Source organism: Nyctereutes procyonoides, unplaced genomic scaffold, assembly GCF_905146905.1.
Source record: "Nyctereutes procyonoides isolate TBG_1078 unplaced genomic scaffold, NYPRO_anot_genome, whole genome shotgun sequence".
Taxonomy (NCBI): Eukaryota; Metazoa; Chordata; class Mammalia; order Carnivora; family Canidae; genus Nyctereutes; species Nyctereutes procyonoides.
In genome coordinates, this window is record NW_026575047.1 from 20,298,335 (window position 1) to 20,316,602 (window position 18,268).

At 40.6% G+C, this 18,268-nt stretch overlaps 1 protein-coding gene across 7 annotated transcripts in view; it reads right to left on the bottom strand.

Annotated features, from left to right (window-relative positions):
• APBB2 (amyloid beta precursor protein binding family B member 2) overlaps positions 1–18,268 on the bottom strand; it is a 378,025-nt gene that overhangs the window by 233,296 nt on the left and 126,461 nt on the right. For 6 of the 7 annotated variants that reach the window (XM_055326622.1, XM_055326620.1, XM_055326618.1 and 3 more), the window contains one exon: positions 5,662–5,777. The exons of the other annotated variant lie outside the window; for it this stretch is intronic. The gene's annotated coding sequence lies outside the window, so the exon portion shown is untranslated. The remainder of the gene's footprint in view (positions 1–5,661; positions 5,778–18,268) is intronic. 7 annotated transcript variants of the gene reach the window in all.

Below are 18,268 nucleotides of genomic sequence, written 5' to 3' on the forward strand. Positions count from 1 at the left end.
GTACACATACACAACAGACCATAAAAATGCATGCAAAATGTTAAGGATGGGGCTTTTTTCTTTGGGCTTTTCAGTGTCTATACATTTTCTAAAATAAATGGATTCCTTTTTCCCCCTTGGACAGAGGAAAAATCTAATCAGTGTTATTTTTTAAATCTTGTTCCTTTAATCTTCCCCAACTCCAACACCCACTCCTCATTCAGGGAATCTTATTACTAAAACTGTGAAGACTCCTGAAGGGCTCCTCAGCTGTGATCACCAGCATCTGGACAATCCTGCAGGGCTTCCTCCCACACCAGGAAAATCAATTAAAACCAGAGCAGAAAGTCCCTCTCTTGGGATACTGTGTCATATCCTGCCTGTCCTGAGCAGTGAGACTCACTTGGCTGTTAATGATCTTGAACCCTGTACTCAGGTTCCTGGTCCTAACTCAAATTCCAAATGTTTCCCCATACCCCAGCAGAGTGGAGAAACCCTGCCCCTCTCCAGATTCCCCAAACATGATTCTGTCCAAGCACACTTTCCAAAATTATGTAATCTCTAGCCTAGTGCTTCTCAAACTGGGACTTGAGAGCCATTAATTGTCGCTGAAAATCAATTTAAAGGGTCTTGACCAGCACTTTTTTAATCATGGTAGAAGTTCACATATCCAGGTAAAGCTGAAGCAGCTCTGCTGCATTCAACTGTTTTCACTGCCTCCCTCCCTCCCTCTGGATTACCATATACATAAGTCTACTACTGGCCACAGCTGCTTTCGAGTTGCCAGGAAAGTAAATATTCTAGTCTAGAAAGATATTTATGATACCTTGTTGAGTAGACACCATGTACAACATTATCCCATGTCTATAAATAAACAAGATAAATATATTGAGAGAGAATGCTTGATGTACAGAAGGGTAATCAACAAAATGCATAAACTGGCTATCTCTTGGTATATAGAGTTGTGAAAGCTTGTTTTTTCTTATTTTTAAATTTTTCTTTCTTTTTTTTTATAAGATTTTATTTGTTTATTTGACACAGAGGGAGAGAGAATACAAACAGGGAGAGTGGCAGGCAGAGGGAGAGGGAGAAGCAGGCTCCCCCTAGTAGGGAGCCTGACACAGGCCTCGATCCCAGGACTCTGGGGCTATGACCTGAACGGAAGGCAGATGCTTAACCAACTAAGCCACCCAGGTGCCCCTATTTTTTTTTAAACTTTTCTATATTAAACATGTATACCTGTATGATTTTTAAGTGTTATTACTTTTATTGTACTTAGTACTATTACTTTTTCAATATGAAGTACTCTCCTAGGGCCTCTCTGTTATTTGTGGCTACTGAATTTAATTGGGTATGAGAGGAGCTAGAGACAAATGTCAGCATCCTTTGATGCTAAATCTTTTAGGTCTATAAGACCTGTATTACCAAAAGCTTGAGTGGGGAGAACAGGTGAGGGGAAACCACCTAAACAAGTGGTCAACAGGTCACTAGACAACCCAAGCGTAGGAAGGAATATAGATGGGAGGAGAGGAGCAAATAAACCTAGACTCAGATTGTAGCTCTGCTCTGAAAAGTTACTTTGCTGTTTCAAGCCTCTGTTTTCTCACCTGTGAAATGGGGATAATAAAACGAACCTTTAAAGGTTTATTCAGTTCCAAGTGAGATACTTCTACTAAATTTAGGACACAGTGTGTGGCATGTGGTAGGGTCTCAAACAAAATCAATGCCTTTCATCAGGGACAGCAAGGAAGTCAAAGAGGGAAGCCCAAAAGAAATAATCATGTGCCTATTAATTACTATTTAAACCTTCTATCTTTTATTTATTTTTTCAAAAAAAATTTTAAGTAGTCTCCATGCCCAGCATGGGGCTTGAACTCACAACCCTGAGATCAAGACCTGAGCTGATATCAAGAGTCAGATGCTTAAACAACTGAGCCACCCAGGTGCCCCTGCTTAAACTTTTTGAATGGAAATTTCTTAAGTGAAGAAAAAGAGGAAACACCCACCTCTGAGAGAGCGATAGGAAGGTGGAAGGAGAGCCAGGGATGGGTGAGCAGAGCATCGTGCAGCATCCTGGCTGCCCTATTTATGCCCCTGTGGCCTTGGCCTGTAGACGTTCTGCCAAACGGTCTGGAAAATACTTTACAGGGGGGCTTCCTAAAGACAATGATCAGATCCTATCTCAAGCCCAAGGTGATGCAACAAATATCTGAAGACCTACCACAGATAAAGCACTGTCCTCATACACAGAGAAGAGAAGGAAGTGAAAAGAGTTTAGTGTTGAAATCCAGACAAAATATATACATAGTCTAAAATATAGAGAGCAATTTGGGACACAAGCATCAAGAAGGATATTTAAGAGCTACATGGGCACGTGCTTGTATTTGGGAAACCAGGGAAGCATCCTGGGAAAGAGGGCAATGCTGCTATGCCCTAGAGCCAGAGTAGAGTTCTAGCAGGCAGTCAAGAGATGGATCTGCATTCCAGAGAAGGAACGGCAGGAGCTACCCATTTAGGCTAGAGTAAGGTATCTACTGAGGAGGAATACTACTAACAACAACTATTATTAACCATGAGTAATGGGTACTAAAACAAGGGGCAGGGAAAGAAAATGTGGAAGATTCAAACGTCAGAGTGACCTTTTAGACTAGTGGAGATGCACCAAACATTCTGGTAAGGGATAAAAGCCATGCTTAGATGAATCTGGCTAAAAACATAAGTCAAATTTGCAAGGCAAGAGACCGCAGGCCAGAGGTCAGATCTTGACAGCTGGAGTTAGAGTAACTGTAGCCATGCTAGGTGCAAACACAATAAACAAGGACGCAATCTTATTCACAATCCCCAGAATTATTTCAAAACACTAGTCTTAACATGAGCACAAATATCTGCATGAAAACACAGGAGTGGTCCACTCTAACCACTGACTTCTACTTTTGGCATTCAATGGATGCCATTCCATCCACATTTCACCAAAGACCAGCATCCTGGCCTGAAAGAAGGTAGCCCTGAACAGGAAAATAATAATCCCAAAGCAGAAAAAAAGAAAATCTACAAACTCCAATTTGCCATGTGAGCCTCAAAAATTGTTCAGAGTGCAGCAGCACTGTGTACTATCAACTCTTGATCAAGAGTTCTGACCACACCTAATGACAAAATTATGAATTCTAGAGAATTTTTCCCCCCTGAAATATTTTCTCTTCTCCAGGAACAGTGTGGTCCTGTTCAGACCTGTTATTCCCGGCCAAGAAGCCCCCCCTCCCCACCCACCCATCCCCTGCAAGTCATCTTAACTTTCTTGACTTAGGGGACAGGAGATAGAGCAGCTGAGGTTAATGTTTCTTACCACCAAGAGGGGCCTCTAAAGAGCATCCACTGGAGGTTTCAACAAGCAAATCCAATTTTTTTTTTAAAGATTTTATTTATTTATTCATGAGAGAGAGAGAGAGAGAAAGAGAGAGAGAGAGGGGCAGAGACACAGGCAGAGGGAGAAGAAGGCTTCATGCAGGAAGCCTGACGTGGGACTCGATCCCGGGTCTCCAGGATCAGGCCCTGTGCTGAAGGCGGTGCTAAACCACTGAGCCACCCAGGCTGCCCAAGCAAATTCAATTTAATAATAAGAAGAAGGGAGATACATGGGGGAGAAAGGGGAGAACAGAAAAGACAACACACAAAATAAATGATGGTTTCAGCATACTGAACTGAGGGATCAACAATACCCTAGGGAGGAGACAAAAAGCCCAAAAGGGTGAGAACAACAGTTCTAGTTCCTGGGAAGGATGTTTCAAGCAAGGTGTTATGCAAACACGCTAAAGGCCAAGGGACCATCATGTGTGCCCATTCGCAGCCACTCGCCCTCCTTCCCACCAGGAAAAAAGCACCAGTGACATGTGCAGCAGAGGCCTCTGGGAATGGCTAGCATACTCCCAGCACCCAGGAAGGGTAAAATAAAAACAGTTTTCTCCCAGAGAGCTCTTAATAAGAAGTCAGTCGAGTGAAGAAGAAATGCACCCTTTCAACTACTTGACAGGCCAGACTCTGAAGCTCAGAGGCCCTTGGAAAACTCTGAAGAGGTACGACGGTGAATCACTTATGAAGCTGGTGAGCAATGAGCTGGTCCACAGACATAAATTTCTCAAGTGAATTTACTTCTTCCACCCAAAGAACCTAAACTTTAAAATCCTAACCATTTTGAAAGAAGAATTTTCTTCCAAACATATTAGATGGACCACCTAAAATTAGCATGTTTGCAGGTCAAAACTGGTAAAAAAATAAATAAATAACAATTTCACGTGTTTCAATCATGTACATGGCCTCCAACTTCTTCCAAAAGCAGAAAAGAGGCAAATTTGTTCTTAACAGGACAGACCGTAGATATTTTAGGCTCTGAGGGCCAAGAGGCAAAGTAGATTATGTTGGGACTTACATAACCATTTAAAAATATAAAAACCATTGTTAGCTCCTACAAAAGCAGGCGTGGGCTAGATTTGGCCAGTGGGCCGGTTTGCTGACCTCCGTTTTACGGTATACAAGGATGAACTTTTTCTGATGTTCACAATGAAAATTGCTCATTTTAGGGTAATGTAGCAATGCCATCAGAGGATGCAAAAGCATCCATGTAAAAGCTGTTCATCCCACCCGTGCACGCTGCATCTCTGGTGGTTGGTCTGAACCACCACTCTGTTGTCAGCGCTCCCTTCGGCTGCTGTTTCTAACAACCTGGCTTATTTTAGAAGCAGTTGTGTCTGGGGGAGGGTTTGAGGGCAGTTCTAACTTTTCTATGAAGAAACAAATGGAGATGTACAAGGAAATGAGACTTAAAGGTGAATATGCATAAACATAACTATGAAAAGAATATGGGAGCAAAGGTGCTCTGGGGAATTAACCCCAAGCATGCCCCTGATGTGAAGTCAAAATTCCAAAGGTCCCAAGGAAGCAACAAAAGCAAATAAATATCTAAGCACCTGGGCCAAAACTAAAAGGCTAACTGGAGAAAAAAAAAAGTTTATGACAAACTCTCCTTTATAAAAATAGGACAGATGATTAAAGGGGCAATAATACTTTTTCTCCTAAGTCAGTCAGGGGTAGAGACTCATAGGAAGAGGCCACACAACTGTACCCATTCCCAAAAGACTAATCGGATAAACTTGAGTTTTGTGAGGCACTGAAAGTCATCACTGAGGGAATCAGGAGTTTCCTCTTTTGGAGGATGCTAATGAATAGGAGTCAGGGATTCTCTCCCTAACATGTATTCAACAATGACATACCCAGAGGACCTCTTTTCTGAGTCCAGAATTCTTTTATTTAAAAGAACAGTAAAAATCAGTAGGAAATGATCTTAGTTTATGGCATTGCTATTTTTCAAATGTCATATACTGTGATGCAAAAGAGGAAAGCTTAAAAAAAATACAGATTTGTTCTAACTATGAACGAATGTGCTGAAAGACAAAAGGGGAGACTGCTCAGATACACTCCTGGCCTCTTATGGCCACTGGATTAGAAAAACCCTGAACTTCAATAACATTTCTCATCACTCAATATTAAACACGTCCCCTAGAGCAATCCATCCTTCTGCATTTCTAAATGCTCTCATTTAAACCTTACAAATCTTCACCAGGTCAGTACTCCACCATCTTCTACAATGACAGTTAAAGGGAAAAAAGGGAAATCCAATCCCATACATACATGAGCTGCTTGGGTGACAGTGAGCCTCCAGGTACCGTCTGCCCATAGCGACTGGTCAGCACATGAGCAGGGGCCTTGACAGTTTCCAAGTATTCGGGAAAGACGGAGTTGGTTCGCTGGGGTTGGGGGTGGGGGGAGAGATTTAAAAAAAAAAAAAAGGAGAAACAAAACAGAGATTTAGGATAATGACTCCATTTTTTTTCATTAAAATGCTAATGATGACCACAAATTTCCAGATAACCACATTGATGAATTATTCATAGTCACATGCAAGATGAAGTCTCCCTGTCACTGCGGGCTGGCACACAGCTTGCTGATGATGAGCATGTGGCCCCTGTAATAAGTGTGACAGAAGCACAGGTCACTGCAAGTCTATCCGTCAGGTTTGGCCCCCACGGGCCCTCTTCAGAAGACCAGGCAATCCCACCCACATTTCGTTGGTGCTCACCTCTCCCCTAAAGTCAAGGAACAGCTCCTGCCTGGTTCTTTGTTGTGATGTCTGAACTAACACCCTGTAAAAACTCTGAAAGCTTAAAAGAAAAAAAGAAATTTTCTGTAGTGGGTAGTTATCAGAATGATTTTTTTTTAATTTGAAGTATAATATAAATATAGAAAAGTACACCTACCATAAGTGAAGAGCTCAATGAATTTTCCTAAACTGAACACACCAGATCAAAACCTAGAACATTATCAGCACCCTGGAAGCCCGTTTCATTCCCCCTCCTAAAGGCAGCTATTTTTTAAAATATTTTATGTATTTATTCATGAAAGACACAGAGAGGTAAAGACATAGGCAGAGGGAGAAGCAGGCTCCCTGTGGAGAGCCCGATGCAGGACTCGATCCTGGGACCTCAGGATCACGACCTGAGCCAAAGGCAGACACTCAACCACTGAACCACCCAGGTGTCCCCTAAAGGCAGCTATTATGCATAGATTACTTCTGTTCATTTTTTTAGACATCGCACTGATTTGCTGTAATTATTAATTTCTCATTTTAAAAACATACACTGAACATCTATATGCCAAGCACTGTGCTGTGCCAGACACTACAAACGTGAATGAGACACTGTCTCTGTCGTTAGGGAAAGTGAAGTCCAGTGGGGCCAAGAGACACATATAACTCACTCCAGGGCAGCCCAGGTGGCTCAGTAGTTTAGCGCCGCCTTCAGCCCAGGGCCTGGTCTTAGAGATCCAGGATCCAGTCCCACGTCAGGCTCCCTACATGGGGCCTGCTTCTCCCTCTGCCTGTGTCTCTGTCTCTGCTTCTCTCTCTCTCTCTTTCCCTCTCTCTCCATGAATAAATAAAATCTTTAAAAAAAAAAAAAAAAACCACTCCAAAGGTCAGTGGGATGGATGCGATGTCAGACTCATGTCAAGTTGGGGCACCTAGTCATAAATGGAGATGTTAAGGAAGGCTCCCAAGTAAATGGATTGCCTGACTTGTCAGCCTGGGTAGGACTTAGCCAAGCTGGGAATGGGAAACAGGATAATGGAAAACGCGGAGGTAAGAAACTGCACAGTATAATTCAGTGTTGCTGGACTCTCTTGGGTGAGGTCAGGAAAGAAGCCTGCAGCCAGATCCTAACCTGTCCACATGTTCAAGGACTCTGGCTTTATTCTGGTTGCAGACAGTCGCTGATGGGTCAGATCTGGGTTTTGGCTGCATTACTCTTTCTGGATGGGTTCAAAGAGGCAAAGTAGAAGCAAGGAGGCCAGTTAAGCCAGTCTGCTTGTTTGGTATGAGAGGAAGGGTGGGCATTAGGAAAGTGGGGAAGCAGGGAGGAAGAGAAGAATTAGTACTTGGGAAACATCCGGACACTAACAACAGAATAACTTAGTAATTAATTGCATGTACATGGTGGGAGTGATGACTGCATAGAGAATAGAGAAGGATGAACAAGTTTAATCAGGAAGACAAAGGGTTCAGTTTGGAGCATCAGAAATGGAGGTATATAACATTCAGGTAGGGACACACATATTCTTGAGTGTGAAGCTTGGGGAAGAAAGCTGAGCAAAACATAAAGCCATCTACATGATCATGACACAAAGCAGAAATTAGGTTTGTGGGTGACAGCCTTGAAGAAATGAGGGTAGAGTGAGAAGATGATAGAATGAGTGTGAGAAAGCAGACCCCTTGAGAGCATGAACAATGATACAAAGGGCAAAAGAAAAAGATTGAAGAGGACAGGCAGATGCGCCACCATGGGAAACAACAAGATAAATAAAGATAAGAAATGAAAAATATACCCTTGGATTTGCCACATAAGCAATCACTGGCCACCCTGATTGAGTGCAGTTTCAGTTAAATGTTGGCAGCAGAGACAAGAGAAGAGGATGGAGAATGGATGGTTGTTGGAAAGAGGAAGTGCTAATGGAAGGAAGTGCTGTATGGACAAGCCGAACAAATCAGCAGAGAGAGAAGGCTGAGAGTGCAAGAGGGAGGAGGGAAAGACAGAGTAAGATCCCTATGGAGGTGGGGAAAAGTCTCAGGAGTACAGATGATGGGGCTGACCTTCAACCTCAAGGGAAATCTACAACACCCCCCAATATTTGAAGAATACTAGAATCAGAGGAATAAAGACCAATCTAGTTAGAGCAAGTTCGTTGGTTAGAGCACTGGGATTTTTGGAGGCAACGGGTGAAATGACAACCATATTGCAGACAAAATAGCTGGCGAGGCTCTTGACAGAGAATGGGCTGACATGGAAATGGTGTGACGGCCTAGATCTAGAAGATCTTGGTTTCTTACACGTGCTTCCCTCCAAAATGGAAACAGACCAACCTCGTCCCTTTTAAGGTAAATATCAACCCCGTCTGTTTTAAGGTAAATAAACATATATACCAGCACATATCAAGGGGGAAAGAGGCATTTGTGAGGTAAGCATACCCACAGGATAACCTCATGGTATCAAAAGAACATCTTGTAAGTAAAACATTCAGAAAAACACTCTTTTAAAAATGAGCTTTCATTTGCAGTGCCAACCTCTCCAAAGGTTTATGTAAGTTATACTTCGCTAACTGAAACGACTCCCCACCATCTCACAAGAGTTCTTAAGATGCTTCCATTCAAAGACCTCTCCCAGCCTGACTAATGTAATAAACATGAAGAGTCAGATGGTTGAAAGTGGTTGGCTGCAGCCCCTGCTGGAGATGGCCCAGCGTAATGCCTCTTCACACAGCAGCAATGTCATCCCCCTTAGGCTCCTGTCCCCTCTTCCACCTCAGTTCTGGCAAATCCAGAAGTGGGTGAAGTGACTTAGTTCTTGGAAAGCATTCCAATAATGACAAAACAACAAGGCTCATTAGAAAGTCTAATGCAATGGAAAACACATTAGAAAGTAGATTTTATGTTCTCTAGGCCAGCTCTGTGATCTCAAAAGCTGGGAGGCTACTGCTAATTTGTCTGTTCTGTTACCATGAACATCTCTAGCCCATCCCTGGAAAAGGTAGAATTTCAGAATTCTAGATAGGATTGAAATGGTTCCAAAGCCATCAGAAACCTACCTGCTAACTGAGCCATTCCTCTTTGCATCCCCAGCACATACAATAAGTGGCAAGCAGTCGATAAATACGGAACAAATCAATAAAGCAATACTTAAATGAAGAGTTCTCACAACTAAGAGGTAAGCAGGCCAATTAAATGGTGAGACTAGAAATAGTCTATTCCTTCGTTGCCCAACCTAATCCACTCAAAGCCAAGCTGCAAATCACACTCAACTGCGTTCGCTTTCCTCCTCACAGAAGAAAATCTTTATCAACTCATAAACACATATTGTGTGCTAAGTAAGAGAATTCAGAAATAATGAAATTATAAAAATAATGAAATAAAAAACAGGATGCCTCATAAATGGGAAGACAGGTAGGTGCGAACATTCTGAGTATACAAAGGAATAGAAATTGCCCACTCTACATCTGTCTGCCTTCTTTGTTCTCCTTCTGTGTGAAGGACAGGACGTCATTACTCTGACAGCATGGCGCCTCTCCTCCCAGATGCTCCTTCACACAGCAACCTGTTCAGGTTCAACCCACTGGGGCAACAGATAGTAATGAGATAATCAAGTCTTGCTTTCTCGAAAATTCAGACAATCCACCACTCCCTATAGGTCTGTGTTTTTGTCCTAATATATATTTATGTTATTCATCATTTCACTTCTTGTAGAGCACATAAGCTCTGAGGTATCACTGATCCTACGGAACACATTTTACACATGACACAGCAGCACACTTGGTTTTGTCTGGAAATAACTTTAATAATAAAATGTTCCAAAGTGAGGAAGGGTGGGTCATTGCTGTTTTTGGGTTTGGTTTGGTTTTTTTGGTATGTGCTATGTGACATTTTCCTGAACTGTAAAAAAACTCAGTCCTGAAAACATCAAATCTGTATCTGCCCATCTGATCAACAATACCCTGAGGAGGAAATAAATCTTTAAGACTACCATACTTCTTCCTATTTTTGATTAAGAATTCTAAAAAACCAAGATGAACAATGCACTATTCATTTGAATGCAGGCCATCAAGAGGAGGAGTGGGATATTTATGCCAGTCCACAAAATGTTTAGTGTGCAACTTTTTAATTACTATATTTATGGAATTATCCATAATATATTCACTAACACAAATGCTCTACAAGGACATTAATCCTCAACAAATACATTAATGCTTCTCTCCTCTCCTACAAATTCTTATTATGCTGATGTGAGGCAAAAATGCCAAGAATTCTCTCCAAAATAAACATTTCAAGTCAACAACCACTTGTTCTACTCTCTCCCTTTTTAACTATTTTATGATATTGTAAAATCTCACTTAAGTCTTTGCTGCTATTCACCTAAAGACAAATTTGTAAATAAAATGTTAAAAAAAAAAGATTTTTTAATGAACCATTTTTTGATACAAAAGCTGGTATAAGCTACTAAAAAATGGGTGATGCTCTTCAAAAATAATATATTCTATCTATAACTCATTGAATTATAATTATGTGCTTCACTATGCCATTGTAATGCTGTAATTTCTGTTTTTTAGAAACCTCAAGGAGTAAGAAGATACTGGAAATGATCAAAATTTTCATAATAGTTGAAGGACTACCCATCTGAGTAATGAAATGGGTTTAATTTCAACCATACTGGATTTTTTCCCCCTAAAATACAATGCCTTCTCAGAGCATCCAGAATAGAATTAATCTTGGGTAACATGGAATCATTAATATGACTATGAATCATCTCGCTGTGTTGGAATAGAGAACACTGAGGTAAAGGAGCTGGGTCCAGTAGATAGTAGACAGAAGTTGAGTTTCTACCACCATGACCAGAGCTGGCAGGAGTGGAGTTCCTACCAAAGCAAAAGAACACTCCAAGAATCAAAAGTAAGAGATGGCCGAGTTTCAAACAGCAAGGAAAGCACAGGTTCAAAAACACTCTGGAGACCTAAAGGTGAAATCCAAGTTACAGATCCAGGTCTAGAGCCAAGCTAAGTCAGGATCCTTGCGGAAGATAAATCAATGGAATAGAGGGACAGGGTGTAAGAGTGGCTTTATGTGTGCACTGCTGGTAACCAGACTAGACCTGCCTGTAAAGGCCAGTGGCTAGACAAACTTTCCAAGCACAGAAGACTATTTGCTCTTCCACTCAAAGGCCGCTGGGTACTCTAGGAGATATTTTCTCTGCTTTTCATAGTTTATCTCCTTGCCCTTGCCCTCAAGAGTCAAATCTCATTATAGTCAGAGTACAAACCTTTCCCTTTCTCAAGTCTGCTACAGTTTTGGAAACCAAAGAAAATTTAAACGTATAAGAGAACTAAATTAAAAAAAAACAAATTCCAGATAAGTTATGAAGGGTGCAATGCAGACTCTGAACCTATACCTGGGCAGCTGAGAGGTCTTTTTTGTGTTTTCCTTGGTTCTTATAGAATTCAAATAGTAGGGCTCATTTAAAATCATTTAGTACAAATACAGCCAGGCCTAAAACATGTCCTGGGGGTGATATCTGTAAGCTGACCACTGTTATTTAATAAAGATTTCTTTTAGAGAAATCGAATAAGCTGAATATCCAGAAACACAATGGAATCAACTGCTCTGATGTGAAGTATCTGGCAAAGTGGGAATAAACTCAAACTTGGATGAGTGAGGGCTTTGCTACTGGAGACTTAAGTAAGTGGGTGTGGGCAAGTTGATTAGCCTTTGATGCCTCATCTGTAAAATGGGTTAATGATACTTGCCTTCCAAAGGTGTGAATGAGAACAAATGCGTGGCTCAGATGATATCAACAAAATTAAACCTTAATTAAGTGGAAGCACCACACATAAGCCCCTATGACACACAGATCTTTATTTAGAGCTGAGAAAGTCATCCGTCTCGTGCTTTCCACCCAAATCTCGCCAACTCATATGATAAGATTCCTGCCCCAAATTATTTTCGACAGAACTTTCCTTTTGGTTTATAAAAAGTTTTTTTAACTTAACTACTTAAATAATAAGTACAAGTACTACTGCATTTTCAGATTTAAAAAAAACAAACTAGGATTTAAAACTCCTCTATTAGGGGGATCCCTGAGTGGCTCAGCGGTTTAGCGCCTGCCTTCAGCCCAGGGCATGATCCTGGAGTCCCAAGATCGAGTCCCACATTGGGCTCCCTGCATGGAGCCTGCTTGTGTCTCTGCCTGTGTCTCTGCCTCTCTCTCTCTCTCTCTCTCTCTCTCTGTGTGTGTGTGTGTGTCTCATGAATAAATAAATAAAATCTTAAAAAAAGAAAAAACACTCCTCTATTAGGATAGTCTCAATTTGTTTTTTCCTTAATTTTCTCTTATCCAAATCAGTTCTTCTCTCTTTTTCCCATTTTTCTTTTTCAAATCCTAGTGGATCTTTTTTCTCTCTTGAAGTCGAGGCTTGCAACAATAGTAATGAACGTCTTTGTGTTATTTAGAAGTTTTCAAAGCACCTTCATATACATTACCTTATTTCCCTTAAATTACTTCTACTTGCTTCTCTTTAGTTTCCTTTGCCCCACTTTCCAAAACACAAGCAGAACTCTCTAAAAGCAGCAAAGAAGCAATTTTTGTCCTTCCAACTGCCAACACATTAATACACAATATTTTGCAGAGTTGTCTAATGGAAGTTAGACTATATACAGTCTTCCTAAATCCTAACACATCCAATTCTGCTTGCAAGTAATTTTTTTTTCTTACCTGGTGATGATCTTTTAAAGCTAAAATACAGTGAGAAATATATAAACATCTTAAAATAAGACAGGTGAATCCCTTTAGGAACCATCAAAAATAATGAATGAAAAATAAAAGGAAGAAGAGGTGAATAAAATTACAGAAAGAGAAAGAACAAAGTTCTTTAAGCTTTCAGGAAAATTTTCATTATCTATCTTATCAGAGCTATTTATTCTCCATGATCTGCATTAAATAATCTGATCCTTAAATCTATGAAAACCACAAGGGATGCGCCCTCATTAAAAAAGATGATCTTTTGAGTTATGATAATGAGAAAGAGCATCTATTTTTGGTTCTAAGGACAGAGGTATTTCCTGCTTATTGCTCAGAGACAGCAACACTTCTAGTAAGCTTTAGCACAAAACAGATGCCTGGCACTCTTTACCTATCATGATGAAAACAGGAACCTTCAAATAGAAATGTTTCCTCTCTGAACCTCTATATACTCTCAATGTTGATTTATCAACAAAGAACATGAGGTCTGAAACAGAAAAAAATATTCATTCTACCATGTGACAGTAAACATAATTTAAAAAATAATAATCTGTAAACTCTAGATTAGTAATCAGATCAGATTCTTCTATATTCCTTCAAATCCTGCAGGATACAAAACCTTTAAAATTTGAATTGGCTTCCTCTTTGTTTTACAGTGGTTGACTAAGTCCCATACTAATTTTACAGTAATCCTTGTTATACCTTCATAATATGTTAAACACTGTAAAAATAAAATCAGCTGTTACTGTTAAAATAGGAGTACTAAAAAAAAAAATTAAGGAAAAAGTTGAAAGGAGGATCATATATAGTCCTGATTCTGCCATAGTATTTACATGTTCAATAATGTAAGCTTTGGCACATTATAAATGTTTCCACATTTTACAAGAGATGCTCTGAGTTATTTTATCCTACAAATGGAGAAGATGTCATGGTCTGACATTGTTCTACAGAATCTATAGAGATACCTCATGGAAACTCCACATCCCACTCAATACAACTGGGACCATGTAGAATGCTTTCCAACCTTGAACATAATTCAAGTCAAACTAGTAGGCAATCTAAGAAAAATTGGTCCATGTGGGATTAAGACCATGAAAAACTCTAGGGGATGGAAGACATTTCTTTGTAACGTTGCAAATTGTATGCTATTCTTGTGACTGGGTTTAAGGTCACACTTGGAATTTATACCTTAGAGAAAATTAACCCTTTTTCTGATTATGTACTCAAGAAAGGGTGACACCCAGGTCACTTTGACAAGGAGAGTAACAATTTTTGAATGAAACTGAAAAGTACGGTAAATGGAATCCATCCTGAAATAACCAAATAAATTTTTCTTTAATGGACCAGACCACCATGAATCCAAATTGAAATGTCCAATCTAAAAAGTGCGCTAACAGGGATTCTCAGTTGTACGTGATAGATTACAATCACATGTTTAACTCCAATCCCTCCAAAACCCCACTAAATGGCACTAAGCACAAGGCAGAAATAAGCTCACAAAGAGAGAGAGAATGCAAGAGGAGAAAAGTAACGGAAAAAATTTTGGAAAATAGAAATCAGATGAGCCAATGATGAGTAAATTCTCAATGCAGGGACAAATTTTACATGCCTACAGACAGAACTGTCAGGAGGAAGCAAGCCAATATGGGGCACAGAACATTAGGGAAGTGCAAATTCAGGCACAGTTACATCAAAAGTTCAGGCTGGGGGCACGTGGGTGGCTCAGTGGTTGAGCATCTGCCTTTAGCTCAGGTTGTGATCCCAGGGTCCTGGGATCGAGTCCCGTATCAGGCTCCCCATGGGGAGTCTGCTTCTCCCTCTGCCTGTGTCTCTGCCACTCTGTGTGTGTGTGTCATGAATAAATAAATAAATAAATAATCTTTTTTTAAGATTTTATTATTTATTCATGAGAGACACACAAGGGGGGAGAGAGAGAGAGAGAGAGAGAGAGAGAGGCAGAGACGCAGGCAGAGGGGGAAGCAGGCTCCACGCAGGGAGCCTGATGTGGGACTTGATCCCGGGACTCCAGGATCACACCCCAGGCCAAAGGCAGGCACTAAACCGCTGAGCCACCCAAGGATCCCCCTAAATAAATAATCTTAAAAAAAAAAGTTCAGCCTGGATGGAGAGGGCAGCGTGGAGGTGCCACTAAAAACCAGAGGACTGCTTATAAGACATCGTAAGGAATAAACTTCCAGATCCTTCCTCAGCCATGAAGTATGTCAACTGTCTCCCATTCCTCCTCAGGTTTGCTCCCTGCAAAGGTTAAACTTGAGAAAGTCTGGACTCAAGGACACTAAGAACAGCGACATAGGTGGAAGCATCACACTGAAGGAGAGGACTGAGTGTACACTTTGAATAAAGAGACCTTTTCTCTGCTGGCCTCCTAAAGCATGGTCACATAGGAGATTGCAAGGCTCTTCTAGAGAAACTAACCAGCCCCAAAAGAGATCTACAGTTAACTAAAACTATGGAAAAAGTCGGGTTCTGAAAAGAAAAAGTCATCCAGTAGTAAGGCCACCAGTTGATGAGAAAGAGAGCTTGCCAACCTGCTCATGCAGAGAGTTTCCAATCAGTTTTCAATGTCTCCACATATATCAAATGGACAGCAATCACCAGACATGTGATGAAGAGTCTCACATGACAAACAGAAACTTTAAAAGGAAACAAGAGTCAATGCTGGAAGCAGGATTTAACTTCATATATACATTATTAACTCCAAGGGGTAAAAGATATTGCATACATAAAGCAAAAAAGAATAGGATGCTATAAAAATAGAAATACTACAAGAGCAAGAGAGAATTCTTAAAAATTAATATTATGATCACAGATATAAAAAATCCCTAGAACAGTTAAAAGATAATAAAGGTAAATAAAGGTTCCCCAAGAGTAGAAGAAACAGATGTAAGAAGTCAGAAATTTTTTTAACAACAAACTGAAGGACAAATACAAAAGTTCCAGCATTTGACAAGAGTTTGAGAAAAGGAAGAATATGAAAAACAATGGCAAGAAAATTATCCTCCACCGCCCTACAAGAAATTTCACAATGAATGAAAAAAGTTATAGAGAAAGGCACATCATCATGGAATCTGAGAACATGAGGGGATTTTTTTAAGAGTCTGAAACCTCTCCCCATCCCCTCAAAAAAGTCACATATAAAGTAACCAGAATCAAAAAAGCATCCAACAATTCAGTAATAAAATTGGAAGCAGAAGAAAATGGAACGAGGCCTCCAAAACTCTCAGGGAAAATAATTTCCAACTTTAAGTTCCATATCAATCGTATGTGAGGAGAGACTAAATGATATTTTCACACATGCCAGTTCTCCAAAAAAATATATCATACACACTCTTTCTCAAGAAGCAACTGGGCAAGGTGCCTCCCCGAAAGAGAGACAAAACCAAGAGAGATGCCACCCATCCAGGTCAATCAAGAATTCCCAACATGATAATGAAGGAAAATTCTAGGTCAACAGCTGTGCATAAGGCCTGAAGAGTAAACAGTTCAGAATGGAGTAGGCAAGCAGAAGGCTCTGCAAAAAATGTCACACACACAGACACACACATATAAGAACCAAGAGACAAGCCATTGAGAATTTGGGGATGGGGTGCCTGCGTGGCTCAGTCAGTAAAGTGTCTGACTTCAGCTCTGGTCATGATCCTGAGGTCCTGGGACCGAGCCCCCTGGTGGGCTCCCCACTCAGCAGGGAGTCTGCTTGTTCTTCTGCCCCTCCCCTGGCTCATACGCACTCATTCTATCTCCTTCTCAAATAAATAAAATCTTAAAAAAATGTCTGGGGGATGAATAAGTCAATCAAAAAAAAAAAAAAAAAGAAACTTGGGGATCCCTGGGTGGCACAGCGGTTTGGCGCCTGCCTTTGGCCCAGGGTGCGATCCTGGAGACCCGGGATCGAATCCCATGTCGGGCTCCCAGTGCATGGAGCCTGCTTCTCCCTCTGCCTATGTCTCTGCCTCTCTCTCTCTCTCTCTTTCTCTCTGTGTGACTATCATAAATTTAAAAAAAAATTTAAAAAAAGAAACTTTAGTATGCTATACAAGGAAGAAAATAAAATCACAGTATACTGTATAACTTAGCTGTGAAAAACATTTACAGTGAAAACAAATGGAGATATAATAATCTTAGAGAGCAAAGGGCAGGTATTTCAGGGAGGAAGAATAAAACAGAGTTAACCCCCTTAACTTCCTTCATAGGAATTCAATGTTTAATGTGTAAAATTGAGAAAAAAAATTAAGAAATACTAACATAAACACTTTAAGTTATATGGCAGTAAATACATGGAAAAAAGCTAGCTGAACATAAAGTAATTACCTCTCAGAAGAGGAAAATGACAATGCAAATAAGCAGGCAGGAATTTATAAGCTATATATGTTATTATTGCAAATAAAAAAATAAATTTTAAGAATGGTAGAAATTAATCAATAAATATGTAAACCACCCAACCATATAAGACAAACTGATAATGTGAAATTTCATTCTATGTATAAATTAGCTAACAGATAAATCTAAACCTGTTTCTCCAAGTTAATCAAATTGCTAAAATTCAGTTTAGTGCATTTTATGTTTAAGCAGCAAGAAATGCACTGAGAGACGCCAATATGCCTATATCATCAAGTCACACCTCTAGCTTTAATTAGCACATAATGAAAGGGTCCCTGGGCACCAGTGCACAAGGAAGAATCAGCCATCTTCCTTATCACCAAGTTCATTAACTGCAGCTGCAGACGGGTTCGTGCGCTGACCACTCCCCTTCTGCCAAAGCCCCTACTGTGGCTTCTTAGAGTGAAGATTTGTCCTTATTGAGAGGTTAAGGATGGATAATATCCAGCGTCTGCACCCCTTTCCAGTATTGGGGGAATTCCCCATCATGTGAGTATGGATGAGAGCCACATCTTTCAACATAAAGGCAAAAATTGACTGACGCCCACCTGCCCCAGACCTCATTACAGCTAAGGCTGGAGACACAGAGAGGCAGGAACAGAAGAAAATTACCATGGGTAGAGGCAGCAGCGATAACATCCAGTGCCAGACGTAGCAAAAGCTGAGGTGACAGAGTTGGTAACCAGTGTCTGGTCCCATCGTTGTGGTCAGCGTGACCCAGTATGGTCTCCTGTCCGGTGATAGGGTCAGGGTCCATCCACCCTGCATAGACCTAATCGTATCATATGACCTTGGCTATGAATCCTACTATAGAGTCTGTATTTGCTCCCATTTTTTTTTCCAACTTCTAGTAGTTCCAGAAACTACCCAATATCTTCTCAATAAATTCCTTCTCTGCTTAAATCATTCAGCCAGTCCCCATGGCTTTGAAGAACTCTGCCTGATATCCTGTCCCAGGAGAGCCAGGAAGCAATAGCTAATGGTCTACTGAAGTTAAGAATGAAACA